The sequence below is a fragment of the Oncorhynchus tshawytscha genome, linkage group LG18 (genome assembly GCF_018296145.1).
Source record: "Oncorhynchus tshawytscha isolate Ot180627B linkage group LG18, Otsh_v2.0, whole genome shotgun sequence".
Lineage (NCBI taxonomy): Eukaryota > Metazoa > Chordata > Actinopteri > Salmoniformes > Salmonidae > Oncorhynchus > Oncorhynchus tshawytscha.
The window spans coordinates 17,460,674-17,476,627 of NC_056446.1; positions in this window are offsets into that span (position 1 = coordinate 17,460,674).

The following is a 15,954-nucleotide window of genomic DNA, read 5'->3' on the forward strand; positions in this document are numbered from 1 at the left end:
TTTGCAGACAGAGTTCAGTGTGTCAAATCGGAGGGCATGCTGGCCGGTCCTCTGGCAGTCTCTATGGGGGTGCCACAGGGTTCAATTCTCGGGCCGACTCTTTTCTCTGTATATATCAATGATGTTGCTCTTGCTGCGGGCGATTCCCTGATCCACCTCTACGCAGACGACACCATTCTGTATACTTCCGGCCCGTCCTTGGACACTGTGCTATCTAACCTCCAAACGAGCTTCAATGCCATACAACACTCCTTCCGTGGCCTCCAACTGCTCTTAAACGCTAGTAAAACCAAATGCATGCTTTTCAACCGTTCGCTGCCTGCACCCGCACGCCCGACTAGCATCACCACCCTAGATGGTTCCGACCTAGAATATGTGGACATTTATAAGTACCTAGGTGTCTGGCTAGACTGTAAACTCTCCTTCCAGACTCATATCAAACATCTCCAATCTAAAATCAAATCTAGAGTCGGCTTTCTATTCCGCAACAAAGCCTCCTTCACTCACGCCGCCAAACTTACCCTAGTAAAACTGACTATCCTACCGATCCTCAACTTCGGCGATGTCATCTTCAAAATAGCTTCCAACACTCTACTCAGCAAACTGGATGCAGTTTATCACAGTGCCATCCGTTTTGTTACTAAAGCACCTTATACCACCCACCACTGCGACCTGTATGCTCTAGTTGGCTGGCCCTCGCTACATATTCGTCGCCAGACCCACTGGCTCCAGGTCATCTACAAGTCCATGCTAGGTAAAGCTCCGCCTTAGCTCAGTTCACTGGTCACGATGGCAACACCCACCCGTAGCACACGCTCCAGCAGGTGTATCTCACTGATCATCCCTAAAGCCAACGCCTCATTTGGCCGCCTTTCGTTCCAGTTCTCTGCTGCCTGTGACTGGAACGAATTGCAAAAATCACTGAAGTTGGAGACTTTTATCTCCCTCACCAACTTCAAACATCTGCTATCTGAGCAGCTAACCGATCGCTGCAGCTGTACATAGTCTATCGGTAAATAGCCCACCCAATTTTACCTACCTCTTCCCCATACTGTTTATATTTATTTACTTTTCTGCTCTTTTGCACACCAATATCTCTACCTGTACATGACCATCTGATCATTTATCACTCCAGTGTTAATCTGCAAAATTGTAATTATTCATCTACCTCCTCATGCCTTTTGCACACAATGTATATAGACTATCTTTTTTTTCTTTTTTTCTACTGTGTTATTGACTTGTTAATTGTTTACTCCATGTGTAACTCTGTGTTGTCTGTTCACACTGCTATGCTTTATCTTGGCCAGGTCGCAGTTGCAAATGAGAACTTGTTCTCAACTAGCCTACCTGGTTAAATAAAGTGAAATAAAAATAAAAAATATAAAAAATTGACGATTCATTTTTTTTTACTATGTAAAGCTAATCCTGAAAATAATCATAAAAACATCTTCTTCTCATGGACTAAATGTCAGATTCCCTCCAAATGTGGTCTTTGGACTCATCACAATAGTCCCTAAAGAGTTTTAGAAAATAACATTGATGCATTAGCAATTATGCTAATATGCAAAAATGTGTTAAAAGTACTTCCAAAATCTTCTCATGAACCATATGACCAAATGACACCACATTTGGAATGTAGGCCCATGGTGCCTGTTTTTACTTAATTTGAGAAAAGCTAAGGGCTGAGTAAAAAAAAGAAACTATTAAATATGTAACGCTAATGCTCAAAATCATCTGCAATCATCATCTAATGAACCATATATCAGATCCAGATTTTGTACTTACATCAGTTTTTAATGGTTTTGAGATATAAAAAAAGACTGCATTCAAATATGGCTGTTAGCACATATGCTAATGCTAAAAACACTTAATATCTTCTCATGAACCATAAGTCAGATTGACTCCAGATTTGGTGTGTAGACTCAACAAATTAGCCTCTAATTAATTGAGAATGATTTCCTGCATTCAAAGATAACCAACCTACAGCACTAGACTAAACTTCTCTTGCGTCATCCTTGTGGTATTGACAGATAAACATGGTAATGCTTTCACTTACTGCACATAAAGATAGTTCCTACATGATATTGCGTTTGACTTGTTATCCATACATTGCAAAATATTTTGCCTGCACAGCTGCTATCAAACATAACCCATTTCACAATTGAACACCCATGATTCTCTCAAAGGGTTACATCTCATTGTACTCTATCTAGGCATCAGGTTTCATAACATTAGAGTCATCCATCCCTGAAAGGGCCCAGAGTTCCCTGTGGATTTACAGTCAGCATATTTCACCCAGGCTGAGTCACCCAGACCCAGCAGGAGAACACAGACGTCCCTAATCTGTGCACCAGCAGGACGGGCCTCTGTCCAACCTGCTCAACTCACAAGACAACAACAAGGATTCCTCCAGCTCTTCTGACCCATCCAATAGGCTTTCCTGAGCCAAGAGCAAAATTATCCTCAGTAAAACACAATTATGGCACTGGAGACAAAGGCATTCATGTTTTCCATCCTCCTTCAATAAATACTTGGATCTGCCTGGCTTCTTACGAGACACTCTGTTAGTGTCATCTCTCAGACTTTGTCTGGAACATTGTCTTTCTGGATCAAATGAGCTCATAAACTCATGTCAACGCATGGTTCGTAAGTGGATGCATTCATTCACACATTTGCACATTTTGGGACAATAGTAATCGCTCTCCCACCGGGCCAGAATAATGAGATTTGATGCTGTGCAACAACCCACAGGATCCTGTCTGATTATGCATGAGTGCATATTGGAATAATGACTGTTTAGTTTGGATGACAGGGGTGCTCATCTGGGTTAGGAGTGAGTCCTGGCCACAGGAATCCACAATAGATTCCAGCCATGTGATGCCCTTCTTCTGTCCAAGATCACTTGGCTCATCTACAATCTCCTGCCTTTCACCCTGACATCCTTTTGGCAGGGCTGCTCTGCATCTGTGGATTGGTGTGGAGCCAGAGGGAATAGTTGGAAACAACCGGACTGTTTTACAAGTTATAAAACACTTTTTTTTGCACAACTGAATGCTTGTTTACCACACGGAGCATGTGAAATTGTGAAAATTAGGATAATGCCCTTGTAGTGTAAGAGCTGTTTGAAAAGACCACATGAAATTCCAGCCTGTTTTGGTGGGATGGAGTTTTTGCCTCCGGTAAATTAGTTAATAGACCAATAAGAAGGTGAGTTCCAAATCTCTCTGTCAATAGCGGATATTTTCTGGTTTTCCCCTCCCCACTTAGACCACTCCCAGACAGTCCTAGCAAAATTGTGGCTTGAGAAATTGCTCTTGGAAGAAGCATATTTTTCTTTATTTTAGACCATTTTGATTGAAAACAATCACAGTAAAGCACTTTACCCAGAAAGAATTTGATATTAAGATAAAAATGCCTGCATTGGGCCTTTAAGTGAATGAGTTGGGACCCACATACTGCATACTAAAGATCGTCTCCATGCCAAAGAGAAGCAAACTCTAAACTGGCTGTGTATGTTTTACCCAATGACATTATAAATAAATCACAATTAAGTGAAATGCCTGGGGACCCTAGACTCCAACAAAGTCACAGCTGCGCAGCTATCATTGTGGTGAAACTGTCTGTCATATTTAGAGGCGCTTCGTTATAATCGTTTCTCCCTGGAAACAATTGTCTTTGTGGAAGAGAGCTTATTTATTTGTAACTATTATCATTCGTGTCATGTCATAACTTTTCTTGGTGGCCTGAAGTTGAAATACTTTTACACTAAATGGTCTAGGGATTTGTGTTCTGGCATCATTCTCGGGTTAATGTCATGGTTTTCACTCTTGATCCTCCCCTTATTTCCTCACTATTACGGTGTTAAAAATGCTGCGCAAGGTACAGTATATACTGTAGTTATATTTCTGTGTTGTGCTTGTTAAATAACAACATATTTATTCATCTTCTTGTTGATGATGTAGTTATGATTTTTTTTAATAGGATCATTTAATTTTAGTAGAATTTAACACATTAGATCTGGTAAAAGATAATACAAACAAAACAACATACATTTTCTATTTTTTTGAAATGCAAGAGAAAGGCCAAAATATAATATTGCCCTTTTAGGTGCAATTTAGTGTGTAAAGTTTCAAATTGATCTAGTGAAGCATTGTAATACAGTTGTATCAATTCGGCACATTAGGGAAGACTTGATACAAAATATTGTCCAGTACTGCAATATGTGTATCTTATCAAACTAAACTATGCTACATTTTATCTCTGGGACCCTCAGGATGACAAATCAGTAAGATTACTGATTGTAAAGTACATGATTTACATTCAAACCAGTTGCTGTGATACCTTTTTGTTGTTGTTGTTCACTCTCCTCAAACAATAGCATGTTTGTTTTTCACTGTAATAGCTACTGTAAATTGGACAGTGCCGTTAGATTAACAAGAATTGAAGCTTTCTGCCCATATAAGACATGTCCCTGTCCTGGAAAGTTTGCCGTTACTAACAACTGTCATGCTAATCACATTAGCGCACGTTAGCTCAACCGTTCAGGTATAGAGACACCGATCCCGTAGAGGTTAAAATGTTTTGCAACAACTTTACAAGTGGAATCCTAAGTGCTTAGTCTAGAGCAGGCTGGTGAGAGGAGCAATAGGAGAACGGGCTCATTGTAAAGGCTGGATTGGAAACAATGGAATGGATTGGATTGGAATCAATGGAACACATGGAAACAAAATGTTTCACTCTGTTCCATTGATTCCATCCCAGGCCATTACAATGAGCCCGTCCTCCTATAACTCCTCCCACCAGCCTCCTCTGGCCCAGTCATTCCCCCTTTGTCTCTGCTGACTGGCTCTTATGATAATATGGTGTTTCCACCATCCATAATAGTCCAGAGAAACAGGCAGCTGTCTTAACAACTCCTGACCCCCTTCCTGCTGCTGTGGCTCCATCTGGATGGCGTTAGCCTGCCTTGCCAGTCATGTCCTGGCCCTCCCCGAAGGCTCTAAACAGGCAACCACAGATGATGAATTTAGCAGAAAATGCCCGGGATGAGGGGGGAGAGGCCCATACCCCAAAGCTCCATCCCACACTTCCATTCTTCCTAAATTGCTGTGAGGAGGAGGCCTCGCAGATTAGGGTTCCTATAGTTGTAGTGTGTACAGTAATGAAAATCTACCAACCAAATCTCTAGGATCAGGAATGGCACAAAGACAAGTAGATATCACAAAGCACTAACTGCTATTTAACATCAGATTACCACTTCCTCTGTGGTGGTGTTATGTTCATCTAATTGTCTGATTCTTGTTACATAACCTGCAGGGGTTGTTTATATATTTGCTAACATCCCCCATTGATTGAGTTGCCATATTGAATCAAGGTGCCACTGCTTCCCTGTAAAACAGGGAGTTGTCTGTCTCTGAAGCTGAGCTGGACTTTGTAAGGTTTGCTGGAAAGACATTGTTATTCTTAAGACAAGAAAATAATGAAAAAGCAATTTACAGTACTCCTCCCACGAACTCTGGTTGGTTTTGGTGAATTCAGAACCATTTTGAGAGCTGGGGGAAAATGTGAATCATTCTTTGTTTAACTTGAACTGTCCTCACATGATACTTTGATATTGTTTCGCAATATACCACATTGTTGGACAGTAAATGCATATTATGGTTCCACTTCTCACTCTCATTTGCCCCCCTTCTATTGTGGAATTCTGTGCATCCTTTGTGAATACATTTGTTATTGAAAGGAAGGGAACTTGGAAACTATAGCATTTAAGAATGGGTAAGGTTAGAATAGTCCAAAGTCAATGTTTTGCAGCTGAATTGTGGAGTATGGTCATCAATATGACCTGACCAAGGGAAGACACATCCAAGATGTCTCCCAGATTGCAGAGCACCTGTGAGCCATGTGGGTCCAGATCAAAGCGGAAAATTAGAGACCCCTAAGGATCACCTGTTTAGCTGAAAACATGTTTCTGCAAAATTACAATGAAAATAGGTTCATTCCGAGTTTACGAGTTTCTTGTTAAGGATGAGTGGGTGCCTTAGTACACAGATCATAACAATGTACACTACCGTTCAAGAGTTTGGGGTCACTTAGAAATGTCCTTGCTTTTTAAAGAAAATGCTTTTTTTTTTTGTCAATTAAAATACAATCAAATTGATCAGAAATACAGTGTAGACATTGTTCATTTTGGAAACGACTATTGTAGCTGGAAATGGCAGATTTTTTATGGAATATCTACATAGGCGTACAGAGGCCCATTATCAGCCACCATCCCTCCTGTGTTCCAATGGCATATTGTGTTAGCTAATCCAAGTTTAGCATTTTAAAAGGCTAATTGATCATTAGAAAACCCTTTTTTAGTTATGTTAGAACAGCTGAAAACTGTTGTTCTGATTAAAGAAGCAATAAAACTGGCCTTCTTTAGACTAGTTGAGTATTTGTATCATCAGCATTTGTGGGTTCGATTACAGGCTCAAAATGGCCAGAAACAAAGCTAACATAATTGCAAAAGTTTTCTAATAATCAATTATCTTTTTAAAATGATAAACTTGGATTAGCTAACACAACGTGCCATTGGAAAGCAGGAGTGATGGTTGCTGATAATGGGCCTCTGTACGCCTATGTAGATATTCCATTAAAAAATCTGCAGTTTCCAGCTATAATAGTAATTTACAACATTAACAATGTCTACACTGTATATCTGATCAATTTGATGTTATTTTAATAAAAAACAAGGACATTTCTAAGTGACCCCAAACTTTTGAAGGGTAGTGTACATTAAACACTGTCTTTCAAAGCATGAAATTACAGGACTATTCTCCTGCAGCTTACAAAAAGAAAAGAAAATTTGCTTATTTTTCATTAATTAAATCCAACATTTATTTTACAGAGCATTAATCTCCATTACATCCTAATTAATCATGTTTGACACATTGCTTATTAGAATTTACTTCATTAAAATAAGTGTTGAAATTGAAACACTCTATATAAATCCTTGGTGCCAAATTGGAATATTGAAAAAATGTCCCAAAAATACACAGAGAGAAATAAAATTGTCAGCATATGTACAGTATAGCACTACCAAAGACTAAATGGATCAGCCTTATTTGGCCTATAGACCTCTCTCCAAACAAATTGTTTTAATAACTAGGGACCTATATTGTTCTCTCTGTCATGGAAAGCAAATAAATAGATAATACTTGAATTTAGTTCTCCATTGATATATTTCATTACAGATTGAAATAACAAGACTGTAAGAACAGATTAGAATCTCAGTGGACCTTCTGCTGCCATAGCTTTTTCTACAGCTTGGAGAAATAGTATTGGACACTGCAATCAGGGTCGACCCCCGTGAAAATTCTTGAGATATTGTTTCCCTCTCCCATGAAGTTACTTCCAATAAGAACATCTAAACCATATATTATAGACTACAATAGTGGTCCCATTGCACTTACAAAAACTCACCATGCAATAGAATTATGTTCTCAACCTCTGTAATGTACAGACTTTCTAAAAGTGTTGACTCACTATACACTACATAAAAAGGCAGGTGCAAGTGCAACCACTGTTTACATAGCTGAAGATACAATAATAATAATTTGGTCACCTTTAATGCAGGTCTCAGAACAGTCCATTTATACAGCTGCAACTGTAATGGGTTTCCATTGGTGTGGACAGATTCCAAGTTAGGTCACGTCTCCTGATGTCTCTGTCACCTACCTCAATGGTCAGACTGGATATGACATTACAGAGGGAACCAATCCCTGGAGTCTCTATGACAAAATACCCATGAAAACAATAATAGCAGCAGGTGTGAATTTTATGTACTGTAAGAGAGAGAGAAAAATACAAAGAGCGAGAGAGAGAGAGAGAGAAATAGAGAGAGAGATGAGAAGGCATGGACAGAGTACAAAAATAAGCTCCCCATGGACAATCAAGGGACACCTTTTGCTATCTGCTACAAAAATGGGAATGTAAGCAACTTAATCTTCCACACAGACCATCCCCTGTCAGGGCACAGTGCTATATTAACACACTTAAAGTTGGCTACACTCAAAATGTTCAATATTATCTTCAGCTCTGGCAAACACTCCAATACACAAAAGTGGAGATAAATTTGACCCCAATAATTACTTTGGAATCTGTGTTAACAGTTACCTCTGGAAAATCCTCTGCAGTGTCATAAACAGCAGACTCCAACATTTCCTCAGTGAAAACAATGTCCTGAGCAAATGTCAAATTGGCTTCTTACCAAAATACAGTATGACAGACCACATATACACCCTGCACACAGGACCACGGACATGAATTATATCTTGACACCCTTCCCCTAGAACACACAAAGAATTACACATACCTCGGCATGAACATCAGCACCGCAGGTAACTTCTATAAGGCTGTGAATGATCTGAGAGCCTTCTACGCCATCAAAAGAATATACAATTTCACATCCCAATTAGGATCTGGCTAAAAATATTCCAATCAGATTGTGAAATCTGGAGTCCTCTCACCAACCAAGAATTCAGAAAAAGGGGCAAACACCCAATTGATACTGCATGCAGAATTCTGAAAAAATATTCTCAGAGTACAACACAAAACCTCTGACACGCCTAGTATGTAGGTCCTGGATGGCAGGAAGCTTGGCCCCAGTGATGTACTGGGCAGTTGCATACCAGGCGGTGATGAAACTGGTCAGGATGCTCTCGATGGTGCAGCTGTAGAACTTTTTAGGGATCTGGGGACCCATGCCAAATCTTTTCAGTCTCCTGAGGGGGAAAAGATGTTGTCATGCCCTCTTCATGACCGTCTTGGTGTGTTTGGACAATGATAGTTTGTTGGTGATGTGGACACCAAGGAACTTGAAACTCTCGACCCGCTCCACTACAGCCTCGTCAATGTTAATTGGGGGATGTTTGGCCCCCCCTTTTTCTGTAGTCCACGACCAGCCTCTTAATCTTGCTCATGTTGAGGGAGAGGTTGTTGTCCTGGCACCACACTGCCAGGTCTCTGACCTCCTCCCTATAGGCTGTCTCATCGTTGTCGGTGATTAGGCTTACCACTGTTTTGTCGTCAGCAAACTTAATGATGGTGTTGGAGTCTGAGGGGCCCCTGTGTTGAGGATCAGCATTGCAGATGTGTTGTTGCTTCCCTTACCACCTGGGGGTGGCCCGTCAGGAAGTCCAGGATCCAGTTGCATAGGGAGGTGTTTCGTCCCAGGGTCCTTAGCTTAGTGATGAACTTTGTGGGCACTATGTAGTTGAACTCTGAGCTGTAGTCAATGAACAGCATTCTCACATAGGTGTTCCTTTTGTCCAGGTGGGAAAGGGCAGTGTGGGGTGCGATTGAGATTGCTTCATCTGTGGATCTGTTGGGGGGGTATGTGAATTGGAGAGGGTCTAGGGTTTCCGGGATGATGGTGTTGATGTGAGTCATGACCAGCCTTTCAAAGCACTTCATGGCTACCGACGATAGTGCTACAGGGCGGTAGTCATTTAGGCAGATTACCTTCACTTTCTTGGGCACAGGGGCTATGGTGGTCTGCTTGAAACATGTAGGTATTACAGACCCGGCAAGGAGCGGTTGACAATATCAGTGAAGACACTTGCCAGTTGGCCCACGCATGCTCTGAGTTCATGTCCTGGTAATCAGTCTGGTCCCGCGGCCTTGTGAATATTGACCTGTTGAAAGGTCTTACTCACATCGGCTACAGACAGCGTGATCACACCATTGTCCGGAAGAGCTGGTGCGCTCATGCATGCTTCAGTGTTGCTTGCCTTAAAGCGAGCATAAAAGGCATTTTGCTCATCTGGTTGGCTTGTGTCACTGGTCAGCTCGCGGCTGGGTTTTCCTTTATAGTCCGTAATAGTTTGCAAGCCCTGCCACATCCGACGAGCGTCAGAACTGGTTTAGTAGGATTCAATCTTAGTTCTGTATTGACGCTTTGCATGTTTGATGTTTCGTCTAAGGGCATAGCGGGAATGTCTGGATTAGTGTCCCACTCCTTGAAAGCGGCAGCTCTAGCCATTAGCTAGCTGTGGTTGTTGCCTGTCATCCATGGTTCTGGTTTGGATATGTACGCACGGACACTGTGAGGACGACGTCGTCAATGTACTTATTGATGAAGCCGGTGACTGAGGTGGTCTACTCCTCAATGCCATTGGATGAATCCAGGAACATATTCCAATCTATGCTAGCAAAAAAGTCCTGTAGCATAGCATCTGCATCATCTGACCACTTCCGTATTGAGTGAGTCACTGGTACTTCCTGCTTTAGTTTTTGCTTGTAAGCAGGAATCAGGAGGATAGAATGATGGTCAGATTTGCCAAATGGAGGGCATAAGAGTTTTTATTTCTATGGTTGCACATATGACATGCTGGTAGAAATGAGGTAAAATGGATTTAAGTTAGCCTGCGTTAAAGACTCCAGCCATGAGGAGGCTGCTTCTGGATGAGCATTTTCTTGTTTGCTTATCATGAAATCAAATGTATATTTAAAGCCCTTCTTACTTCAGCTGATATCTCAAAGTGCTGTACAGAAACCCAGCCTAAAACCCCAAACAGCAAGCAATGCAGGTGTAGAAGCACGGTAGCTAGGAAAAACTCCCTAGAAAGGCCAGAACCTATGAAGAACCTAGAGAGGAACCAGGCTATGAGGGGTGGCCAGTCCTCTTCTGGCTTTGCTGGGTGGAGATTATAACAGAACATGGCCAAGATGTTCAAAAGTACATAGATGACCAGCAGGGTCAAATAATAATAATCTCAGTGGTTGTCGAGGGTGCAACAGGTCAGCACCTCAGGAGTAAATGTCAGTTGGCTTTTCATAGCCGATCATTCAGAGTATCTCTACCGCTCCTGCTGTCTCTAGAGAGTTGAAAACAGCAGGTCTGGGACAGGTAGCACGTCCGGTGAACAGGTCAGGGTTCCATAGCCGCAGGCATAACAGTTGAAACTGGAGCAGCAGCACGGCCATGTGGACTGGAGACAGAAAGGAGTCATTAGGCCAGGTAGTCCTGAGGCATGGTCCTAGGGCTCAGGTCCTCTGAGAGAAAGAAAGAACGAAAGAGAGAAAGAAAGAGAGATTTAGAGAGAGCATAGCCTTATACAGCTCGTTGAGTGCCGTCTTAGTGCCAGCATTGATTTGTGGTGGTAAATAGACGGCTACGAATACTATAGATGAAAACTCTCTTGGTAGATAGTGTGGTCTACAGCTTATCATGAGGTACTCTACCTCAGGCGAGTACTACCTTGAGACTTCTGTAATATTAGACATCACGCACCAGCTGTTATTGACAAATAGACACACAACCCCACCCCTCGTCTTGGCAGACGTGGCTGTTCTGGAAAAACCAGCCAGCTCTATATTATCCGTGTTGTCGTTCAGCCACAACTTGGTGAAATATAAGATATTACAGTTTTTAATGTCTCGTTGGTAGGCTAGTCTCAAAATGAGATCATCCAGTTTATTTTCTAGTGATTGCACATTGGCCAAGAGAACGGATGGTAGAGGCAGGTTACCCACTCGCTGACAAATTCTCACAAGGCATACCCGATCTACGCCCCCTCGATCTCCATCTTTTCTTTACGCGAATGACAGGGATTTGGGCCTGGTCTCAGAGAAGCAGTATATGCTTCACATCGGACTCATTAAGAAAAAATCTTTGTCCAATTCGAGGTGAGTAGTCGCTGTTCTGATATCCAGAAGCTCTTTTCGGTCATAAGAGATGGTAGCAGCAACATTATGTACAAAATAAGTTACAAACAATGTGAAAAAAACGTACAAAATAGCACAGTAGGTTAGGAGCCTGTAAAACAGTAGCCATCCCCTCCGGCATCCCCTCTTTCATTAATGAGGTGGAAACCAGTGGCGGTCAGTGGCGTTTAAGATGAGGGAGTACGATTATTTTTCGTGAGCATGGCATTTTTTCTATTACAGCATATTGCATGACTCTCATTCATATTCCATTTGCCAAATTCAACGTAACAGCGATAGGTTTAGGCTACTACATGATACTCAAATTTTCCCTATACCCATCATGATGTTGCAACAACCTAGCCTATGAATGAAAGTTTACAACATAGGTGCACACAGGTCGAGAGACAAATTTGAGGTGACAGACAGTGACACATGGACAGACAGTGACATTCAATACTGCCTTGCATACTCTTGCCTGCATCTAGCTGACAGTTGCAAACAAGAGTTTCTATTGGACAAATTCAGGTATGTTTATCAACCGTTTTGTTCAATTTGCTTCCGTTTAAGAAACGTTTTTCAACAGAATCGGCGGGAATGAATACACCCCTGGTCACGTGTAAACAGAGTTCACTCTCATAACAACAACTTTGTTCTCTTCCCTTTGCTTGTGGACTTCAATGCACAACACGTGTATGTGACCAAGCCAAAAAACTTTTCCAAGCCAAACCATGTCATAACCGCTACACACAGCCTACATCGTTGTCCCCATATTAGCTAAAGTAACGTCATAGTCAACATAGCTAATAGAACTAATGTGTTAGTAAACCTGCTACAATCATGCAGTAACGTTACAATGTTTAGTCAGTAAGCAGTTACACAAGCAGGCCCCGGTAACAATAAATGAATCAAACCAAAAGCTCACCTTGATTTGGAAGAGCTCCAGTGTTGTGTTGGATAGTCATAGCCAGCTAGCTAATATAGGATCCCTTTATTTGAGCCAGGTGTTTGAGCAACTAAACAAGCCAGCTGCATTTGCTAGCTAAGTAAGTGAAATTGAAAGTAACAAAGATAATGACAAAATCTCATTAAACTTTCCAAGTGGTACTGTATATTGTATGGTCCTCCCGTACGATTTGGGAAGAATTGCAATTTATTAGGCTATAGATTAATTAAGTTATGATGAACTTCACTGGGTGGTGAAAGTGCGAGTGGTGATTGATGGTCCATTTCAATAAATATCGAGGGTCTGATTCTTAAGACATGATGATCGATGCTTGGCTTCCTTTTGACAAATAAAAATAATCTCTCCCTTTTGTCCATAATAATCTCATTATGTAGGATATCCTACCCACACTGTATCTGTAAGCTGTGGGCTAGATCGCACATGCCAAAACCAGAGTGGGCACATTTGCAATACAACGCAATACATTGTTTTACAAAACCATCATTAGAGTCTAAAATGCAATGGAAACCCATTTAACTTATATTCTTTATTGGGTACATGGGAATTTACTGCAAAAGCTGTTTTATTTGCACTACTTCATCAGGCACAGCCTTTTATCCGCAATAGTTCATTTTGATGGCAACACATCTCTGGTGAGAAAATGCGCATATTGTTTGTATGCAGATTTGAGAATATTCACATGAAAATCTGCCGCCAATTGAATGGAAACCTGCTATTGTCTCTCAGGATCAATGGATGAATCACTTTTTAACCAATAAAATTGAAGTATATTTTAAATTTTGGTGTACTGCCCCTTTAATAAATGGCAGTCGTTATTTCCACATAAATATGACAAAATTCATACTTACTTACAAATTCGAAAAAACTAAATCATACTACAATCAAATGATTGTTTGTACTAATTTTGTACTAATGTGGATTGTACTTTGGAAAATAAGGAAAAGACTACAGTGATGAAATTTAGCTAAAATAACAGTGCTCTGGTAAAACCAAAATTCTGATAACATTATTTCAAAATCAAAAAATCTAATCAAATGTATTTGTCACATACACATGGTTAGCAGATGTTAATGCGAGTGTAGCGAAATGCTTGTGCTTCTAGTTCCGACAATGCAGTAATAACCAACGAGTAATCTACTAACAATTCCGAAACTACTACCTTATACACACAAGTGTAAAGGGATAAAGAATATGTACATAAAGATATATGAATGAGTGATGGTACAGAGCGGCATAGGCAAGGTGCAGTAGATGGTATCGAGTACAGTATATACATATGAGATGAGTATGTAAACAAAGTGACATAGTTTCAAGTGGCTAGTGATACATGTATTACATAAAGATGCAGTAGATGATATAGAGTACAGTATATACGTATACATATGAGATTAATAATGTAGGGTATGTAAACCTTATATTAAGTAGCATTGTTTAAAGTGGCAAGTGATATATTTAACATCAATTCCCATCAATTCCCATTATTAAAGTGGCTGGAGTTGAGTCAGTGTGTTGGCAGCAGCCACTCAATGTTAGTGGTGGCTGTTTAACAGTCGGATGGCCTTGAGATAGAAGCTATTTTTCAGTCTCTCGGTCCCAGCTTTGATGCACCTGTACTGACCTCACCTTCTGGATGATAGCGGGGTGAACAGGCAGTGGCTCGGGTGGTTGTTGTCCTTGATGATCTTTATGGCCTTCCTGTGACGTCAGGTGGTGTAGGTTTCCTGGAGGGCAGGTAGTTTGCCCCCGGTGATGTGTTGTGCAGACCTCACTACCCTCTGGAGAGCCTTACGGTTGTGGGCGGAGCAGTTGCCGTACCAGGCGGTGATACAGCCCGACAGGATGCTCTCGATTGTGCATCTGTAGAAGTTTGTGAGTGCTTTTGGTGACAAGCCGAATTTCTTCAGCCTCCTGAGGTTGAAGAGGCGCTGCTGCGCCTTCTTCACGATGCTGTCTGTGTGGGTGGACCAATTCAGTTTGTCTGTGATGTGTACGCCGAGGAACTTAAAACTTACTACCTTCTCCACTACTGTCCCATCGATGTGGATAGGGGGGTGTTTCCTATGCTGTTTCCTGAAGTCCACAATCATCTCCTTAGTTTTGTTGACGTTGAGTGTGAGGTTATTTTCCTGACACCACACTCCGAGGGCCCTCACCTCCTCCCTGTAGGCCGTCTCGTCGTTGTTGGTAATCAAGCCTACCACTGTTGTGTCGTCCGCAAACTTGATGATTGACTTGGAGGCGTGCGTGGCCACGCAGTCGTGGGTGAACAGGGAGTACAGGAGAGGGCTCAGAACGCACCCTTGTGGGGCCCCAGTGTTGAGGATCAGCGGGGCGGAGATGTTGTTACCTACCCTCACCACCTGAGGGCGGCCTGTCAGGAAGTCCAGTAACCAGTTGCACAGGGCGGGGTCGAGACCCAGGGACTCGAGTTTGATGACGAGTTTGGAGGGTACTATGGTGTTAAATGCTGAGCTGTAGTCGATGAACAGCATTCTCACATAGGTATTCATAGCAGTGTTCATAGCAGTGTGGTTGAGATTGCATATTTACATGTCTAAGCATGTTTTGACAAGAAGTAAGTTGATATTTTGCTATGATTGTTGCTCTTTTCCAATAGTTTATTCTTGGGGTCAGAATGACCCTAGTTGGTAATCAATCCATGTATGTAAAATATGTTGGTAGTATGAGGGTTAAAATCCAGCTCTTTTTTTAGTCAACAATCACCAGGCAGCTGACAGCTCAGACCAACACATGTCTGTGGAGGAGGAGCTCCATGCTTACATTTATAGACAAACACTTTATGTAATCTTCCATCACTCTTTCTAGTCCTTTTTCTCACAAACTTTTCACAGTGGACTTTTACTTTTGCCTCCATGTGGCTGGTGGTCGTATCCATGGAGCGTCACACTCTCGGAGTGTGTATGTCTGGGTTTGGAGAGGGAGTCCGGTCTAGTTGTCAGCCAGGCCAGCAGCATGACACAATGTATATAGACTCCCCTTTTTTTCTACTGTGTTATTGACTTGTTAATTGTTTACTCCATGTGTAACTCTGTGTTGTCTGTTCACACTGCTATGCTTTATCTTGGCCAGGTCGCAGTTGCAAATGAGAACTTGTTCTCAACTAGCCTACCTGTTGGTGGTGATGGCGGTGGTGGCGTGGACCTGCTGCAGGCTACAGGCCTGTCTGCCAGCGGTAGACACCCAGACCAGGGGCCTTTTTTTCACCATGCAGTTAGCACACACTGAAGGTAAAGCAGGGCAACAGCCATGAGCTCATAGAGAGGCCAAACAATCCCCAC